The following is a 21176-nucleotide window of genomic DNA, read 5'->3' on the forward strand; positions in this document are numbered from 1 at the left end:
ATTGTCAAAGTCCACGAGAAATTATCATATATTTGGTCAGTTCACTTAGGGAAAAAAGAAATAGTTTTTCAATTCACTGAAAAAATAATGAATCAAATCATTTTGGTATGGATAATATTCTTTGAATTTTTGTATAGGTGTGAAAATAAACTGCTAATTGAAGTTTTCTTTTTTCTGCTACTTAGTACAGAAATACATTTTTTGGTCTTTTTTTCTAGATTATTTTTCCTTACTACATTTCCATATAATTAAGAAAATGATCTCTTATTTTTTTATCTGCAATTAATGGGTACATTCTTCTCTGAGACTCCCTAATCTTATGTGCTTGATAAGCAACTCTCTGGTGGTGCGACCATGACTTCCATTCCTGAGTTCAGAGTATAATTATGAAACATGAAGTTAGAAATGTTCCTTTTATCTCTCCTGTTTCCCCTTTTGAGGATTTAGAGAGGCTAGAAATACACCAAAAGTGCCAACATAAGGAAAAGAAAAACTACTATGACAAGTAAAACATTCTACACATAAATGTTCAAAAACAGAAACAAAAAAATATCTGCTTGTAATACATAAAACTGAAGAAAACAGGTCAATATAGACATTGGGGCCATATGTAATCACTCTTGCAGTAACCTAAACACTTTAAGTGCTCTAACATATCTAAGATAATCTATGACAAAGGAAAGAATCTAAAGAAAGAAAGAATATAACTTGTGGATAATTTTAATGTGTTATAGTTTTATGTGGAAGTAAGAAGCCAATGGAAAAAGAACTGTTAGATGTTGTAAGAAAGAGAACATGAAGAAATAGTTAACAAAAAGAGAACTGGTAAAGAGAACCCATGGTGATGAAAAGACATGGTTCAGTTTTGTTTTGTTTTTTTTTTGACATGGTTCAGTTTTATCTATCTATCTATCTATCTATCTATCTATCTATCTATCTATCATCTATCTATCTATCTAGCATCTATTTTTGCATTGTCTCGAATTGTCAAACAGGAGTTCATAATTTTAGAAATTAGTAATTGATATAAATCTTAAAAAATAATTTTCTTCAGATTCACAATGTGCTTACCATATTATTATTCCCTTGTTAAATTGTGTACTGGTGCAGCATATGATTGAATATGAACTTAAAATCATAGATGTCCATACCCATATTTTAAAAAGAAAATTTCAGATACTATCATCAACTAATTGATTAGTCCTTCATTTGCTTGCAAGAAATTACTAGTGTAACTTGGCATAATATAGGAAGCCTGAAAAGTATTCTGAATCCATTAGTAAGAAGAACTTGTATGAATTTTAAAATTTTACCACCTATAGAATGCCTTCTACACCTAAGCACTTGACATTTGTTGTGTTACTCACTCTCTCATTGAGAGAACAAGAGAAAAGAGATTAAATATTAAGCACTATGGATTTAATGATAACAAAGTTTCTTATTTAAATTGTTAATCTTTATTTTAAAGAGATAGATACTCATTTATTTTAGGTAATTTAAGGATGGTCCTTTCTGGAGACAGGATTTTGAGCATGTGAACTTATTCAGATCAATTTCAATCTAATAACTTTGCATCTGACAGATTCTCAGATGCTTTTATGGAATAACAGATCTTCTAAATAATGACTAGTCAAAATCACAAAAGCCCATTGTTGTTTATAGCTTGATTTCTAAGTCTCCCACTCAGCACAGCATTTTGTCAAATTGAAACCATATATGATACGCATTACTTATTAATATGGTCTTTCTTTGTAATAATTTTGTAGTAAACTGTTTACTTATATACAGTTCTGATTTCGCATATTATTGAAACACTCATTTTTCTTATCATATTATCTCAATAAAATTCCCCATTGAGGACAAGGATAACTAAGATGGACCAGAGTGAATGGCTGTGTAGGTTGCTTACTGCACAACTCTAGAGGAGCTGTTTACATTGTAGAGTTTGTAGATTTAAGTATTACAACAATTTTCTGACTGCATACTGCCATCTTCTAATAAAATTAGTTCATTATGACAAATTGCCTATAGGTGGACATGAAGTGTCTTGAGGAGGGACTTCTTTTCCAAATTGCTCAACAATGCTGTATAAATTAGTGGCTGGCAGCCCTATTAGGTATGATTGTCCAGTGTCTGGAACATAGAAAACACAGGAAAAACTCATATGTTCAATGAAGATAATTTGAGTAACAAGGGATTTAGCAGCAATAACAACTAGACTTTATGAGTATGTAAAACACTACAAGTATTCCTTATTTGCACAATGAAAGATAATAATACTACCTATCTCCAAAAAATGCTTGCTAATTGTAGCATTCAATCAATGTTAAGTGATTATTTTTATTAGCTTGAATGGAAACAAGAGTCTTAAGTGGAATATGTCTGCTTTAATAATAAGTAAGGCCTTGAAGATATTTTATACCCATTTATACTACTTGTAGTAATGAACACCCTTGGTTAAATGTAAACTTCATCCTTAACTCTAATTTTCAATCATTTTAAATTCTGAAGTCACTAAGTACAATTTGCTATTACCTGGGCAGAGCATTTGATGATTCAGTGGATTACTATAAGGAAACAGGTTTTTATGGTGGCAAACTCCCACATAACTAGATGCCTCACTTCATAATAGGTTAAGAGAAAGATTACTCTGCAAATAACCAAGTTTCAAAAATAAATTACATTTGCTTTCACAGAGGAGAGCAGGGATTAGATCCTGTTCATCTTTAACAGGCACATAATAGAGCTCCTGGTTAGTTTGTTTTTTTAATAATTAACTAACATTAGATACGTCAATATACTGTAAACTAGTCTTATAAGTAGGAGTAAGAAAAGGCAGATGGAATAACATATAAAGTAAGGGGATATTAATTGTTGGAATTAACTTATTAAAAGTATTAAAAGTTCAGAATGGTTCTATGTTTAGTGTGATGACAGCATTCACCAAAGTAAGTTATTCAAGAGTAAGAGGTTGAGAACGTAATAATGAGTTGAGTCATCTATGGAACATCCAGGTGTCTAGCAGAGTTGGATACGTAGATCTGGAGTTTTAGAATTTGGGAACACAGACAGAGATTTAACCATCATGGGAGGCAATACAGAGTAAATAATAATAATAATAGACAACCATTAAAGTACCGGTATAGGGCAGTATTGTTCTAAGTGACCCACATGTTACCCCACTTAATAGTCACATAAGCCCTGGGAGACAGGCATAATAACCCCCATTTTATGAATTAGAAACTGAGGCTCAGATCTGTTCAATGATTTACCTAGGTCACATGGCTTCCAGCTAAACAGGATTCGAACCCAAACTGCTTCTAAAATCCACACTCAGTATAAAGCAATATAGGCACCAGATTTCCAGTTTTCCTTTCCCATTTATGAGCTGTGTGACTTTGGTCATGTTGCCTACCCAGCTTCTGCCTCAGTTTCCTCACTTTCACAATGAGGGATAATAATACTCTCTGTCCTCAGGGAGTTCTTAGTATATAGTAGATAGTAGCATTCAATCGATGTTAAGTCATTATTTTTATTAGCCTATTAATGAATGTTGAAACAATGGAGGAAAAGGAGATTGCATGTGTGAATATGGGGATTGAGAAAACAGAAATATATTTGATCCTTTAAGAGATGGTAGGGCCCAGGTCAGAATCTGGAAACCTCTCCCAGTGCAGGGTGAATGTGGGTATGAGTGTGTGCTCCGCTCCAGCGCAGAAAGCACTGCTTGATGCTAAGAGGACAAAATGGGAAGGGAGATGCCAAATGAAAAGGCTGGTATCCCATCCAGATGTAAGGACCATGTAAAGGGACTGAGCAAAGAAAAATGAAAAGGTTCAATTTATATCGTTAGGAGGCAAAGCTTGGAGAAGCTTCTTAAGCGAGTGACTGGGGTTCTTCCAGGTTGCCTATGTCCTGACGTTTGGCTTGAAGATAGCTCTTAAAGAGAGTGATCTTTCACGAGCTGAATTTGGAGAGAATAGCTAAGATCTTAGAAGGGAATGAGGATGAAGCAGCATCATAGAGCCAGGGGAGGAGAAAAGATAATGTGGAATATATGGGGAGTTGGGAGGTTTGGGTGAGTCTGTGTTGTCTGTAACATCCTCAACTCAGTTAATCCCTGCAACAGTTTTATGAGAGACTCCATTTATCCCCATTTGTTTATGGTTTAGAAATATTAGGCTACTATAATTGCCCGTACCTTGCCTAAGGTCACATAGCTAGTGTGAATGCCAGAGCTGGCTTTTGAACCCAGGCAGTCTGGCTCCAGTCCATGCTTGTAACCATCTGCTATTCCTTATCCCCATTTGGTTTCCTTTTTTTTTTTTTTTTTAATTTTTTTTTTTTTAAGTAAGCTCTATGCCCAACATGGGCTTGATTGAGCTCACGACTCCAAGATCAAGAGTTGCACATTCTGTGGACTACACCAGCCAGGCATCCTCCTTATTCCCATCTGCTTACTCTTTCAAGTGGAACACTTTATTACATCCCTTATATGTTTCTGAAAAGAGATAACCTCTTTATATGGTTTCCCCTCCACCTCTTCCATGCCCAACAAATCTGGAAGGAGGAAGGGGAGTGGCACATTTTTTGTTTTTAAGGAATTTTTTTCATATATATTCTGAGTTCTCACTATTCCCCTGAAGGCTTCAGGCTTTTTTGATAACCAGTTACAGAAAAAAAAAAAAAAAAAGAAAAAAGAAAAACAAACTAAATATTTTTTCTGCCTTTATGTTATCCTGAAATATTGATAGTTATAGAGCAAAGTTAGGGTAGAAAAGAGAGGAAAAGTGGCAGAAGAGAAACTTATTAAGAAAAAAATTGGTTAGTATTTCAAAACTAGTTAATGAATTACTGAGTCACCAATGGTGGCATTAAAAACAGTCAATTACTTTTCTAAAACAATAAAGTTAGTTAAACAATACTGATTGGCAGGTTGGTGATACCTAAAAAAAAAAAAAAAAAAGTATTTCCAAATATACGTTGTATCTGTATTTAAAGAGAGAGTGAGACAAAATTATGGGAACATTAAAAACTCAGAAGTCATTATGTCATTTACACCCTTTTCCTCTTGAAAGCTTAGTTAAAGGATTCAAGACCCCTAATTAGCTTGAAGGTCTTACCAGAGGCCCAATGACTCCAAACATAATCAATATTGTTAATGATCACAAAAGATACATTAAATATCAATCAATTCTAGAATTTAAAAGAGCCTGATATGGAATCACTTCTATATGAATTAAAATTGCAATTATAAATAACCAAAATGTAACTGAATATTAAAATAGGTTATATGAATAGATGACTGCATGAATAGAATAAAAGGCCCAGCATAAATTATGATGGTTTGCTTTCTGGTCTTATAAAATGGTTTGCTTTCTGGTCTGATACACTTTTTGAATTGTCTAATCTCAAATGATTATATACAGATTTTAAAAGTCTAATTTTCTATTAAAATGAGGATTTTTTTAAATGTGTATTTTCTATTAGCTGTTAAGTATCAAATTCTGATGCTGGAGACAGTGAAAGGATTCATTTGGGTGGATTTGATTGTTGGGGTAAATATAGTATGTGAAAATTAATCTTAAACTATATTCAAAATTCAAATTTTCCCAGCCTACACTTACTCTCTAGCTCAAAAGTTTTTAACTTTGGGTGTACTTCAAATTGCCTGGGGAATGTTTAAAAATACCATTTACTCAATCCCACCCAGAAAAATTAAATCCGAACCTCTGGAGGTGGAGCATTAGTGTTTCTCAAAATCTCAGTAATTCCAGTGTGCATCCAGGGCTGAACCACCACTCTAGTCTTTTTTATTAGCTTTGATCTTTTTTTTTTTTTTTTAAGATTTTGCTTATTTATTCATGAGAGACACACACTCACAGAGGCAGAGACATAGGCAGAGGGAGTAGCAGGCTCCATGCTGAGAGCCCCATGTGGGACTCGATCCCATGACTCCAGGATCACGCCCTGAGCCGAAGGCAGATGCTCAACTGCTGAGCCACCCAGGCATCCCTATTAGCTTTGATCTTAAGAGAATTCTATGCTTGTTTGAAATGATAGACTTTCTGGGATGAGGAAATGGTGGCCAAAGGCTACTTTATACTTTTATTCATTCACCATGAAAACATACTGAGATCTTAAAATAAAGTATGGTGTGAAGGTGTAGGGGACACAAATACAAATAACCCAAAGCTCTAGTTCTCAAGCAACTTATAGTATATTATAAGGGAGAAATGATGGGAATGAGAGGTATATCTTAAAAGATAACAGAAAAAAAAAATAAGGCTAGACCATATGTTTTGCCAAATAGTGGAGGTTATTAAAAGAGAAAAAGAAAGCAATTTAGAATTCTCATTAAGAATTCTTATTCTTAATGCCTGGGTGGCTCAGTTGGTTAAGCTTATGCCTTTGGCTCAGGTCATGATCCCAAAGCTCTGGAATCGAGCTCTGCCCTGATACAGGTGTTGGACTTCCTGCTCAGTGGGGAGTCTGCTTCTCCCTCTCCCTCTGCCTTTCCCCATGCTCATACTCTCCCCCCCCCCTCAAATAAACAAATAAATATTTAAAAAGCAGAATTCTCATTAAAAAATCATTGGAGGATTCTGAACATGATCAGAATTATGTTTTGCAAGAAGGAAGCAGATATAAAGAGTCAAGTTATATAATTATTTTGATATTTTAGATCAAAGTTAAATGAGAGATTAATGGCAAAAATGAGAATCCAGCGGGAGGAACACATGTTAGGAATATTATGGAGGCAAAATCCACACAATTCATAAGCTCAAGACATGTGGTGAGGAGGGCAGAATGGGGAATCAGACCCAAGGTCAATATTCAAGCCTGGTTTTCTGGGATTATGGTACAGCTACCCAAGAAATGGGAAGGTGCGTGGAGCAGCGAGAGAGATGCTTATGGACATGTTGGATTTGAAGTGCTGGTTGGGATGTCAGGCTGATGTCCAGCAGGCAGCATGGAAAAAGAGATAATGGTTTAGAGGAAAGCCTCACAGAGATCAACATAGCGGGGAGCTAAGAGCTACATTGGAGAGAATGTTGGAAAAGGAAGGGAAGAAAAAAAAATTAAAAAAAAAAAAAAAGGAAAGAAAGAAAGCTGCTCCTCAGGGAATCTCTGCATTCCAAGACAAAAGAAGGATGAAGTCAGAAAACTGTTTAAGAGAAGCCAAGAAACTCAAGAGGAATAATTTTTGAGAGTGATTAATATCCAAAACCAAAAGCTGATTCAAAATTAATTCTGCGAAAAGGCCATAAATTTGATAACCAAAGTCTTGCTAACAAAACGTTTGGACGCAGGAAGTCAGCCTGAAAGTCACTGAGGAGTGACTGGTGACTCCAGTGTGGTTCACCATGTGTGGTGGACAGCAAGGCAAGGAATATTGACTCTTCTTTGACAAAATCTAATCTTTAAAAGAAAAAATATGACATTTTCTTTATGTTATATATTATAAGAATATGCTTTTTTAATTGTAGGAATAAGTCTAATTGCTTATTTGCAGAGGACTTTATGGAAGGGAAACGATATAAGTGAAAAGAATAAAAGTTGAAGAGAAGATAGCTAGCTGACTAAAAACAGTCACTTGAGAACCATGATCTTCTCACCACATTTTCCTTAAGAGAGTCCTCTGGTGAAATCAACCAGTATGGCTTAGTTAATACTGAGCTTCAGTTGGACAGGCAATTAATAGTAAGATAAAATGGTAGGACTGCTGCTATAGTTTGCACATTGTTAAAAATTTAAACATCAAAATTAACCTTCCATGCCTTTCAAATACTAACATTTATGAGCACATTACAAAGCAAAATGCAAAGAAACAGAAAAAGTAAATTAAGAATGTGTAAATATTAAACATCATTTACCAAATTATTTATAGATTCAATTAATGAAAGTAAAACATTATTAAAATAAAGTACTAGAAAAAAGGAAGACAATTTTTAAGACAAACTGAAAGCAAAATATTATTTGTTTTTATAACTTTGTAATCGTAAGAGACAGCTTCATTCAATCCATTTTGTTGTAATTTTTTTAACTGTCAATAAGCTCTTTCCACATCTACATGGTCAGGAAAACCATGCAGAGGAGGTTATAAACTATTTCTACATATTTTCCTCTGATTTTCCCATCTTCAAATAATTCTACTTCTTGATTTAAGAATCTTTATTACCTTTTTTTTCCCCAGGAATTACAGTTTTTAAAATGAAAATAGAGCTCTACTTTCTATTTCTCTTGTTAAACAATTCAATTTTAACATCTTTAATTGTATGTACTTGGAGATTTTATAAAGATTTTATTTATTTATTTTAGAGAGAGGGAGAGCACAAACAGGGGAAGGGAGAAGTAGACTCTCCACTGAGCAGGGAGTTTGTCACAGGCCTCAACAGGGCGCTCAACAGGGGGCTAGACCCGGGGTGGGGGGGTTGAACCCAGGATGCTGAGATCATGACCTGAACCAAAACAGATGCTTAACTGACTGAGCCATTCAGACACCTCTGTAGTTGGAGATTTTTATACAGTTACCTCTCTCACTTTCAAAATTGTCTTATTTATAAGATACCAGAGAAGGATTATTCTAGTAGTAAAAATTTGCAGCACCATGATGTGTTGGCTTATTATGACCATTTGAGAATTGTAGACCATTTTCTTGGTTAATCCTTTTCATATTACTAGAACAATTAAATTAGTAGTTTTATTCTAACAGTGTAAAATGAATTCAGAATGAAAAAATAAAATGATACTATACAAACAAAATACTAGTACCTTGGTACTTTAAATTAGTGTCATATAGTTGAATTCTGAAATACCAAAAACTCACTAAATAACATTTCTAACAATATCATAATTCTTATGTCTTTAAAAAATGGCATTCAATGAGGTGGGCTTTTCTAAAGGAGGCACTCTGTGTAAAAGAGTTCAAATTAACATAATACTCTGTAATATTCTGTAATTTAATTATTATGATTCTATCATACACTATTAAAACTGCAGGGATCCCTGGGTGGCTTAGCGGTTTAATGCCTGCCTTCGGCCCAGGGCATGATCCTGGAGACCCGGGATCGATTCCCGCTCCAGGCTCCCTGCATGGAGCCTGCTTCTCCCTCTGCCTGTGTCTCTGCCTCTCTCTATCTCTGTGTCTTTCATGAGTAAATAAATAAATTCTTAAAAATAAAATAAAATAATTGCTGAGGTGCTCTTTAGGGGAAGTGATTCTCTTGCCACTGAGTTTTTGTTTTGTTTTGTTCGTTACATTAGACTGAGATGCCAGATGTCCACAGGAATATATACTAATATTTTAACAATTGTGTTTTTCTTATTTGAATTATTTATGAGATTTAAAATAAATTATCATTTAAAGTATTGTGTTTCATTTGGAGAAAATGATTTGTTATTTTGCATTTGTAACATTTCATTTAACATGTGACAGTAAATGATATATATGTAAAAGTAATTCTATTTAAAGAGTCCCCATTTTCTTTTTATTAAATTAATTAATTAATTAGTTAATTAATTTTGAGAGAGAGGGGGATGGAGGGGCACAGGGAGAGGGAGAGAGAACTCAGCATCATGGAGCCTGGCTTGGAGTTCCGTCTCATGACCCTGAGTTCATAATCTGAGTGAAATCAAACAGTCCAGCGCTTAACTGATTGACCTACCCAGGTGGCCCTCAAGAATCCTTTTAATAATTTAATGTCATATGGGGAAAACCACAAAAAAATTAAGATTGCATATTACAATTTAGTTTTCAAGGTCTTTTATTTATTTTCTATTTTTAATTTCATTTACTTTCTCATATTTATCCTATCTATGTACCAGCAATAATCGTGCCTCGGATAAACCTCATTGGCTGTGATACTGCCACTGCTCAAAGCTCTATCTATCTATCTATCTATCTATCTATCTATCTATCTATCAGAAAACCCACACATATTCATACACATATACATGTAGATATTTTGACTCCACACTTCTGCTTGAAAGTTTGTTCCATCTAGAATAACTGAGTCTGTCCGTTCCATCTTTTCAAATCTCATCCATTCTTCAATATACTGTACAAAACCTACCAGTTCTATAAATTTTCTGAACATCATTGCATGAAATCCTCTGCCCTTCTTTTGAATATTTTGTCTTTAACATTTGTATTATTTGTTTACTAAATACATGCTTCCTCCTCACAGTTCTTAGAAGTATGCTTAAACAGTTAAATACACTTCCACTGCTTACATATTTTCATTTAACTTTTACACACAAGTAAATTGTAAAATTATTATTTTAAAAAATATTTTCTTTTTAAGTAGATCCCTACACTCAACGAAGGGCTTGAACTCACAACCCCAAGATCAAGAGTTGCATGCTCTACCAACTAAGCCAGCCAGGTGCCTATAAATTGTAAAATTATTAAGAACAGAGTGCTTCCTGAGCAAATCTTTATCAAGTTGACTCCTAATTGTCTTTTGCAAAAACTAGCAAATACGACATAAACAATACATACAACATAAACAAAATCTACACTGTCATGTCTTACATTTCATATGGGAAAGTATGTATGTATATCACGTGTATGTATATATATGTATATATAATTGTGGTATATATTTTATATAGATACTTTAATAATAGTAAAATATAATAACTTAATTCTGATTGGCCCATTACAACTTTTCAAAATTCATTCTCCTCTATTGTTTTGTGACTTTTAATAACTTGGGAGGGTGAGTGACTGACATTATACTCCTTGCTCTGTTTAGGAGAAAACTAATAGGCAGAAGATTATAACTCAACTATAAAAATTTGATCATTATTACTTAAAATTAATTGGAGAGGCACCACAACAGGGCCTAGGAGACTTCTAATCCAGTGCCACTCAAACTATGTTTAGTGAAAGATCAGTTTCACACTCCCAATCTGTCACCAACTATTATTTTTAAATAATATAATAGAAATGAATTACCTTAAAAAAATATATATATATACACAAAACACAAATCCATTTTTTAAATTATTTGGTCCAATAGCCATCAAGTGACTTCAATAAATAGCTTTAAGGTCTGAAATGGTTTTCCTCAATGTGCTTATCATTTTGGATGGCGAACAAATAGGACACCGACCATCTCCAGCCTCTGGACCTCACTTTGAGTATTGTCTGTGTCAATCATGACATATCCCTTCTAAGAGAATCATCCTCATCCAGAACATCTGCCACCTAAGTGGCCCTGTTTACTCAGAAGTGATCTCTGTCGTCCACCATTTACAGCTGATTGGATTGAGACCAAAGAATGGCTGGCCAGGAAACTATGAACTGCAGCCAGGCTTGAAAAGATGAGCTGGACCCATGAGGTTTTATCTCTGTATTTAGGTCTAAGAAGTAAAAAAAAAAAAAAAAAAGGATTTTCTGTGACAGTCCAAAGTTTGTACATGCTTAAAATATGAGCTAGCAGAAACTCTGAGTAAGCCGTGCAAGATGGATTGGGACAGAGAAGAAAGAGGAAGATATGAAATACAGCTGAGTCATATTAATAGTGGCTCACGAAAGATTCAAAAACTGCTGATGCTGAGGCACAAAAAGCTGCCATAATTCTAGAATTACCTTTCAACTCCAATATTCCTTAGCCCCAGGCTTTAAATAGCATTTTCTTTCAATGTCCTAAGATACATATCCCATACTTCTTGCAATGTACATATATATCCTAACTGGCATAAATAGGTCTCTGAATTATTCAAGAAACTTAGTTTATCTAAGACATAGTTCAAGGCTTTTTCCATTATACCTAATAAGCTTATGTCAGGAACAACAGATGCCACATTTGAAAGACAAGTTGTTAGTGCATACACCTCTAACTGACTTTCAGTCTGCAATGAGATCGTGAGCAAAACTGGTCTCATCCGGTGCAATTCTGGTGCCAAATATCCGTCTCCTTCCTACCTATATATCTACTTCTCAATTTCTTTGTTTCCAACTTACTCTTGAAGAATATTAATTACAAAATTTTCCATAGTTAATTATAATCTGATTTTGCTCAAGCAGGGAATCCCTTCAAATTTATATCCAATTATTTCAGTAATGGAGGAGCCTCCACAGTTTACCTGCCCTCTGCATGTACTCCAATTTGCAGAGCTTTTTAGAAGCAGACCACTGGTCTAATGGACCAGATATGTGCCTCTAGTGTGTATGAATACAGATACATATTATGCGTTAGTGGTTTCTGGAATCAACCCTGAAATCAAAGGTACATGTTTGAGATTGAGTGCATAGTGATTCTCAAAACATGTTTTATTGCCCCAGTGCTTTTTTTTCTTGATGAACATGTTGAGATTATTTTTATCTCTTTAGCTATATTAAAATACCATACTTGCTTAATAGTAAGAAGTATTTGTTAGTCGAAAAATGGAAGCATAACTTCTTTTATTATTCTCTAGTATATTCTAGATTTTAAATGACTTCATAATTAAATGATTTATGTCAGAGGTTGACAATATGGGGTCTTAGATTAAAACAAGCCCCATGTAATCTTATTGAGCCAGTAGGTCACAAAAATAAGGGAAATTGTGTTTGAGTCACAGGAGAGAAGAGATGTTGGATAGATCTGTGAAATACTTTATGTTGTAGTATCAGCTGATTGATAGCAGTGATTCTCAGAAGGGTTCCAATATTATGCCTTTTAAAAGCTGGAGATTAGTGCAACCATGGTGAACAGCACAGCAACACTCTGGCAATGAAAAAAGGGTCAGGGCTGGCAAAATGTGGCAGGTGTCAAAATAAAAGGTTAGGCTCTGTGCCTGGGGACCCATCTGTCAGATATAAGTATGATAAGCAATTAATGTATTTATTTATATTGCTCATGACAAACCATGTATTCCATAAAAGTGGTCAATTTAAACATCCTCCACTGTTCTCTAAAAATTAGAATTAATATAAAAATAAAAATTTCAAGACAGAAAGCAAGGTCTAATAATGAAATGGTTTATTTAAATAAATAAGCAAAGGTTTGAAGAATTCTAGTAGTCTGCATTGAAGGATTAAATCCATTAAATATAACATTTTAATAATATAGTGTTTATATTCAGGACTTACAAAACCAATGTTTATTTTGCAAGATAATTTTGGCAACATTCCTTGTAAGTTCAGGATGCTTTATATTCATTAGATTATGCTCATAATCTAATAATAAAGTGAAGCCCAGAAAAATTGTGAGGAAATAAAAATTTAGAAATCTAATATATGTCTTACATTTTCTTTAAATGTTTTGTTCACAACCTTGTCATTATTAGAGCTTTCATTTTCACTTTGTGACTAATCCTGACTCTGCTTTATTTATTATTTATTTAGCTTTCTCACTACTTCTGCTTTACAATCTGTTTAAACTAGATTATGTTTATATTTAACATTCATCAGTGATACTTTTTTTACAGATAAAATACATTGTAACTTTTTAATAATAATCATAAACTTTTTAAATGTTATTTTATGTTACTGGTAATTCAATATCTAACCCAGAATTATTAATAAAAACAGATCTACTAAGTTTTATGCAAAAACTGACCCTTCCGAAATTTTTCCCTTAATGAAGTTAAAGCTCTGAATTATCATGTTTTAGGGGGATCCCTGGGTGGCTCAGCGGTTTAGCATCTGCCTTTGGCCCAGGGCACAATCCTGGAGTCCTGGGATCGAGTCCCAAGTCGGGCTCCCAGCATGGAGCCTGCTTCTCCCTCCTCCTGTGTCTTTGCCTCTCTCTCTCTCTCTTTCTCTATGTCTATCATAAATAAATAAATAAATAAATCTTTTTAAAAAATATCATGTTTTAGTAACTGAAACTCACACCTAATCGTAATACCAAAATTTGAAGAGAAACAACATGTAATTCTATAATGTAATATGCTCTACAGAGGGAAAATTCAAGTTCCTTCATTGTAGGGGGAAAAATGCCAATATGACTATGTTATTGCCAAGTTGCACATCCTGTCTGCTAAGTGATGAAATTTAACAAGTAAAGCCACTGTAATAGTAAAGAGAATCATTTGGCTTTGGAAAGAATGGAGATATTATGTTCAGTTGATTTATTTTCTTTGTGTTGAAGAAATATATATGCCATCAGTATATTCCATTTATTAGAGGGATATTGGTTAAGCTTTAAGTCAATGATTCTTCTCCCCAGAATTCCTCTGTAGTGCCTGACATCATTATATTCTTAAACTATTTACTATTGCTAATATCAAACTTAGCTTCCCATGGTTTAATGTTAGAGTAGGAGTTGAGGAAGGAAAGGTAAATTTAAAAAAAGATACAAACTAAAAACTGTTTTTTATGTTCCACTTAATGGAACTTGCATGACTTACAAATTATGTTTGCAATTTAATTATAATTAACTGTTATTAAAGTCAAATTAATTCATGGCTTTATTTCCTGATTGAATTCAATGTTTTTCCTATTTCCAATTTTATTTTCATTTGAACCTCAATCATCTAAGTTAGCTCTGTCTCCTATCTATTTCCTCTCATTTGCTTGGATGCCCTTGAAAATGAATCAGGTCAGAAAAATTCCTTATTTACTATTCTAAACAACTCTTCAAAACCCTGGGATATGCTACATAATAAAAATAATAATTTCAACAGAAAGTCAAGATGTCACTGAATTTTGCCATAGAACCACAAGAATAATACCTCAGACAGAAGGTAAGATTTTTGTTTTACTTCTGGACAGTGAGAATTATCCATTTCAAGTTAGTTCTTTCAAAGCATATATGGGAAGAAAACATACATTGGGTCTCATTTTGTGAAAAGAAAAATCAACTTAATTTTTACTTTTATTTTTCTACAGAAGTATATGAGAACAATTTTGCTGTGTATATATTTACTTCAATTCAGCCATTTGGAGAAATTATGAAAATTCTGATGAGTTTTAAAACTCATAGTACAAACACGCATTGATCTATCATCACAGGTATGCTTTCATAAATTTCATCTTCTCAATCAGATATAAATTCACACCAATTTGTAAAATTGTTTCCTTTATTTTTTAAAACTCAACACATATATGATTACTTGGGAAAAATAAATTTTCTCATTTGTCATTTTTTCAATCCATGGTAATGGTAAATGGTATTTAAAAGTACCTTAATTATTTTAACAATGGATGAAAATTCTTAGTATAAAATCTGTTATGTGAATGAAATACCCTAAAACAATTTCATTTCATATTGTGAAAAAAAACCTATTATTTTCAAAAGTTCTATCATTTCTTTTTTTTTTTTTCTTTTGAGAGAGAAGGAGGGAAAGAGAGAGAGAAAGCATAAGCGTGAGGGGAGAGGAAGAGGGAGACAGAGACTCTTAAGCAGGCTCCACACCCAGCTCAGAGCCTGATACAGGGCTTTATCTCATGACTCTGAGAGCATAACCTGAGCTGAAATCAAGAGTTGGACACTTAGCCAACTGAACCACTCAGGCACCCCCGTTGTTTCCATATTTTTAAGATGTGTTTCCATCAAACAGAAAATTATGTTTTTCATCACATAAAATAATGTTGAGTCTCACCCATTGTCAAGGCATCATTATATCCCCTTCTCAGACTCTCTATATTTGCTTCTCCTATAGTTTTTTAAAATTGATTAACCACTCATACAAACAGAAGGTAAGTACTATGATTTTCCTCATTTACAGATAAAGATACTCTATTACAGAGAGTTTAAATAATTCATACAATGTGAACCCAACTTATTTTAGTAATTAGATTTCTATCTACTTACTTGCTTAAACAAGGAATGCCAGTATGTCAAAGAAATAAAGAGCAGAAGTCTGAAAGCCATGCCATGAGGTAAGAAGAAAAAAACTATAAAAAAAAGAAAATAAAGTAAAAAGAAGCAGTCTGAAATAGCAAAGGGATTTGTTGTGGGTCAACCATAAAGATTTTAAGATAAAAAGCAGCAGCAGAATATGAATAGAAGCCAACATTGGCAAAAATTATGAAAGCTTAGGATGGGAATGGAAATGGAAGACCAATGGAAATGATGAGGGAAGAAACATAATTCTTCTTGGCCTCTCACATATGCTTATTGAATAATTCTGAGACTAGAGTCCTTACATTAGTTTCTAAAAGATGACAGAGGTGGATCTATGTTTCTGGCATTAAAGATGTTACTGACATCCATGATTTTTGTGATTTGTTAGGTGAATAGATTATTACTTTGGAAGCCATTATTGTTTGACACTTTAGAAGATGGACTTTGTAGGCAACCAGGAGCTGAAGTCCTGGCTCCCCAACTTACTGTGATTTCGATCTTGGCAGTGGTATGCTAGAGTAACCTCCTACAGGCCCCTGATTGATGATTATGTGCATCTCTTCCCAACATCATGTTCAGTGACATCATACTGGTAGTTTAAAATCAGCCAAGTTGAAATTATTTATATCCCCAAAAGTGGCAAACCCTATAGATCTAGTCTTTATTCTTCATGTGCCTGGTTACCAGCACAGCGCTGGACCTTGGGCAAATTTCCTAACCTTCTTGAGCTTTAGATTTTTTTTCCTTTGAAAAGAAAAAAAAATTGTTATAACAGGTCTTCTTAGGATTCTGCAGACCTTCAAATGGATGATATATTTCATATATCTAGTAAACATCAATAGTGGTAGCACTCTAGTTATTTAATTCAGCTTATTGCACAGAATATTGAACAATTTTGCTTTTCCAGCACACTAGAAAGCATTTCAATTAGTTCATTAAAATTCTAGGAGAGAAAGATTTGTAAAAATTATTTTACTGACTTTACAGGTAAAACGGTTTTCCTTACGTAAGATTTTTGTAAAGAAGATAAACAATTGCTAACACTTGCATGTGATTTCTTCTGTATGGTTAGTTTAGAAAATTTCTGCTTCCTATAGTTACTCATACATGGAAGCTCAAGGGCACCTCTTGGGGTTTTAACCCATTATTTACTGAATGAGATTAAATGCATGGCTTCAGTTATTCAAAACTTCTTGGTAAGTTAATAAAAAGACTGATTCTGGCTATACACCCCACTGTTTGAAAAGCTCAAACAAAATTCTGAGCCGGAGGCTACCATATCTATCAAGATGACAGGCGGTGTGTATACCTTGAAACTCTAAAGGTAGGCACTGCAGGAAATAGGAATTTAAGAAAGGATTAACCAGTCTAGAGATAACCTTGCTTAGTTGCCTCGCTAACAATTCTCTCATCTAGGTAGTCTTTGATGTAGATTATTTATTCTCAAGATTGTTGTTTCATTTCCAGGCCTTGGAATAAAATTCTTCAGAATATTTTAATTTAAATTTTTATTATTTATTTATGTTTGTTTAATTTATTTATTTTTGAGTTGGCTCCATGCCCACAGCAGGGCTTGAACTCATGACCCTGAGATCAAAAGCTGCATTCTCTACTGACTAATATAATATTTTAAAAAGAGTTATACATACACATTTTCCACTATACTTCACAAAGCATGAAGATTATATTATTTAAGATATTTTAAAATTCATTTAAGTAATTTTGTAGTAGGAAAAGAAACAACTGAACTTGAATTCTAATGTCCTCTATTACTTTAAAGATGTTGTGGTAGATTGTTTACAAAGATGACTAAAATAATTCCATCTTCTCTCTGTATACGTACTCTTTGCAATACGACTTTGCTTTTCTTCTTACCAAGAGGTGACCTATGGTTTCTCTACTCTTTCAGTCTAGCCTGTACCAAGTGGCTTGCTTTGGACAAAGCAAAGATGATGAAAACAGAGGTTTGAAAAGCATTTACACTTTAGGGTTGGCTGTGTTTGCTGCCCTGAGACACTATGAAGCAGCTTGAACTAGTTTCCTGGAGAATGAGACCACATGGGGTAGAGATGAGCCATACTAACTGAGGATACCTAGACCAATCAAGGTGCCAAACACCAGACACATGAACAAGCCCATTCGAAATCATTCAATTTCAGAAAACCTGTCTGCTACCTAGACAACCAATTTACTATTCCACAGAATTATAAGGAAAAATAGAATAGTTGTTGTAAGCCAGGGATCAGCCAATCTATATCTCATGGGCCAAATCACACGTTCTTGAGAATAGTTTAATTGGAACATGGCCAAATTCATTTGCTTATGTACTGTCTCCTGCTTTTATGCTATAATGACAGAATTGAGTAGTTGCAACAGAAACTGTATGCTTGCAAAGCCTAAAATATTTGTTATCTTCTCCTTTATACAAAGAGTTTGCTGATCCAGTTTTAAGCCCCTAAGTTTTGGGGTGGCTTGTTAAGTAACTATAGAAAAAGAGCACAGATTTATTTTCAAAAAAAGAATATGCCTCATTTCTTATTAAACTAATAAAGTTCTATGTGAAAAAATACAGGCATTATTTTGAGGGAGTCAATAGTCTCTTTTATGGCAAAAGCAATACCATTCAGTTTGCATTTATAAAGTACAGTTATGAAGACTGCTAGTTGTACACCAGTATCTGGTCTTCCCTTTTTCCATAGTAATACAATTGGAGCTGGGAATGTAGCCACCCCGTCAGAGATTATATTATGAGCTCAATTCTCAATTGTGTGTGACCACAGGCCAAGGTTTCCCCCTGTAGACTACAAATGGAAGTGATGTATGCATTTTGTGGGCCCACTAACTAGAACTTATAGCAACCTGATTTATCATGTAAGCGGCAGAATGTCCTAAGAGAATGGAAGAGTACATAATGAAGAGAACCTCAGTCACTGGAGGTGGAATAGAGCCACCCTCCAACTTGGACCACTCATCTTAGACTAGTAACATGAGAGAGAAATAAACTTGAAAATTCCTTATGAGCTACTGAATTATTTTTAGGTGTCCTTTTTTGTAGCAGGTTACTCTTATCCTAACTAATACAGTACTCTTATACAACATACTTGGTTAGAAAATGATTCAGTGGGTAAACACTGCATCTTGGGTCAAAAATTCTAGGATATTTTGAAAGACTTTGCCCCAATTTTCTGAATTGGCCAGAGGCTAGTCAGTTATAGTAACTGTGATTTTGTTTCCCCAGATAAAAATATATAACTCCAGATAGGCTAAGCAGGAGTTTTGAAACTGACCTTTCTAATTTCTACTTCTACCAAGGAAGAGGACCACAATAACTGGTGATTGCCCTAGGCATGTGTCACTTTAGTCCCAGGAAATGCTTATATACCAACATAGTGCCTTAGGTAACATCATGGGAAATAATCAAGGTGAGTTTTTGGCACTTGGAGAGCTAGGGATAGTTTTCCCTTGAAAAGACACATGTATTCCATTTTGAGACAATTAGAAGAAAATTGGGAAAGAAAATTTTAGTTACATTCTGAATATATACTCAATGGTGGCAGCCAGTAAGTCTCAAGTTTTAGGGTAAATGAGGGAAACTTGTTTAGCATGCAGATTTGAATTAGCTCTCTCCCTCTCCTCATACTCCCAGAAATTACGTTTTAAGTAGGACTAGTGGTGGAGATCTACCATATAAGAATGGAGGTCACTGACTCTTTGAGAAATCAGAGCCACAGCAGAAATTAAATTCAGATAATAAGACTCAGCTCCAGGAATTGGAACTTGATGTGGCAAATAAATTCTGGAGAAGAAGAGTTACATCAAGATGTCCAAAAGAAATATTTTATGAACGATTTTGTTGAAAAACTAACAAGGAAGAATTACCAAACACACCAGTGAAAATGAAATTGGCCCATTTCCCCTGTAAACTGTTCAGCATTCAGTAAGTTTAAAAGTTAAACTTCCTTTAGAAGTTATATTAGGTGCTTTCATTATACTCCATAATTTCTAGATCAGGGGAAGTAACACATTAAGTTTAAATATCTAATTGTGTGTTTTCCCTGCTAGATTAAAGGTTCTGTAAGGAAAGAAATTGTTTTTCTTGTTCACCAGAGTATCCACAGTTTATTAAGATGCTAAGAACATGCAAAAAGACTTACCTAACACTTATCAAAGGAATAAATCTCTGAATGGAAAATAGCTGGTTGGTTTCACCAATATAGGAAATGGACATGAACAGCAATGAGACCAGGTGAAAATTGCCTTAAAAATGTGCTTATATTAAACAGATAATGACTTAAGCATGATAGACCCAACAGAGGTAGGTTCAGGAGATAATGTTGGGTCATGTCCCCCTGAGGACATTCTAGTTTGGAGGAAGGAGGACATTTTAGCCCAGAGCCAAGGATTGGAGATAAAAACCCTTATTCAGACCAATCTTCCTGCAAGGACTATATGTAGCTTTGGGGAAGAGACTTTGAACCACTTTGATTTTCTGCTCTGTTATTCTTCTATAATTACTGTGGCTATTCTTCTATTTTATTAAATATTCTTTTGGATAACATAGAGGATAATGTGCTTGTGAGGAATGGAGCTGAGGTTTCGATTTCCCAGCTATCAGATAAGTGATGTCCCAGATAGTAGGATCCAAACTTGAACAAAGAGAAGCACAACTAAAATGTGGAATCTAAAAAAAGTCAAACTCATAGAAACACAGAGTAGAATGGTGGTTGTTCAAGGTGGGTAGTGTAGGAAATAGGGAGGTTGGTCAATAGGCACAAAATTTAAGTTAAAAATTGAATAAATTCTAGGGATCTAATCTATAGCATGGTGACTATAATGAATAATACCATGTTATGTACTTGAAACTTGCTAATAGAGTAGATCTTAAGTGTTCTCACTACAAACAACATAAATTATAACTATGTGAGATGGTAGATATGTTAGCTTAATTGCAGTTATCATTTCATGATATATATTTGTAATCATCACATTATATACCTTAAAATATATATGTGTGTGTGTGTATACATATAGATACACACACACACATACACACACACACATATACAATTTTTATTTGTCAAATTATACCTTAATACAGCCGGGTTGGGGAAATACAAGTAACTTAAAACATAATCCATCTCTCCAGATTATGTTTTTGACACAATTGTTTAACATTTTAACATTTAACTAAAATATATTATTTGTCTACTTCAAAACTCAGGTTTTAGGGTACCGTGTATTCCAAGAATAAAAGAGAAGAGAAATGAAGGACATTAATATATTAGAGGAGAAAATGGTAGAAGCTCGTAAAAAAAGGTACAAATGTAGGCTGAAGTCATTTAACCTCTCCTCTACCTGGATCTCATTAGTAAAATTAGGAGGCAGGATGAA

The 21176-nt window shown here is 34.1% G+C and overlaps 1 long non-coding RNA gene and 1 pseudogene across 6 annotated transcripts in view; both read right to left on the minus strand.

Moving 5' to 3' along the window:
* LOC112640801 (uncharacterized) overlaps window positions 1-21176 on the minus strand; it is a 184068-nt gene that overhangs the window by 18564 nt on the left and 144328 nt on the right. The window lies entirely within an intron of this gene.
* LOC112641127 (U4 spliceosomal RNA) lies at window positions 9786-9885 on the minus strand (annotated as a pseudogene).

Source organism: Canis lupus, chromosome 6 (genome assembly GCF_003254725.2).
Source record: "Canis lupus dingo isolate Sandy chromosome 6, ASM325472v2, whole genome shotgun sequence".
Lineage (NCBI taxonomy): Eukaryota > Metazoa > Chordata > Mammalia > Carnivora > Canidae > Canis > Canis lupus.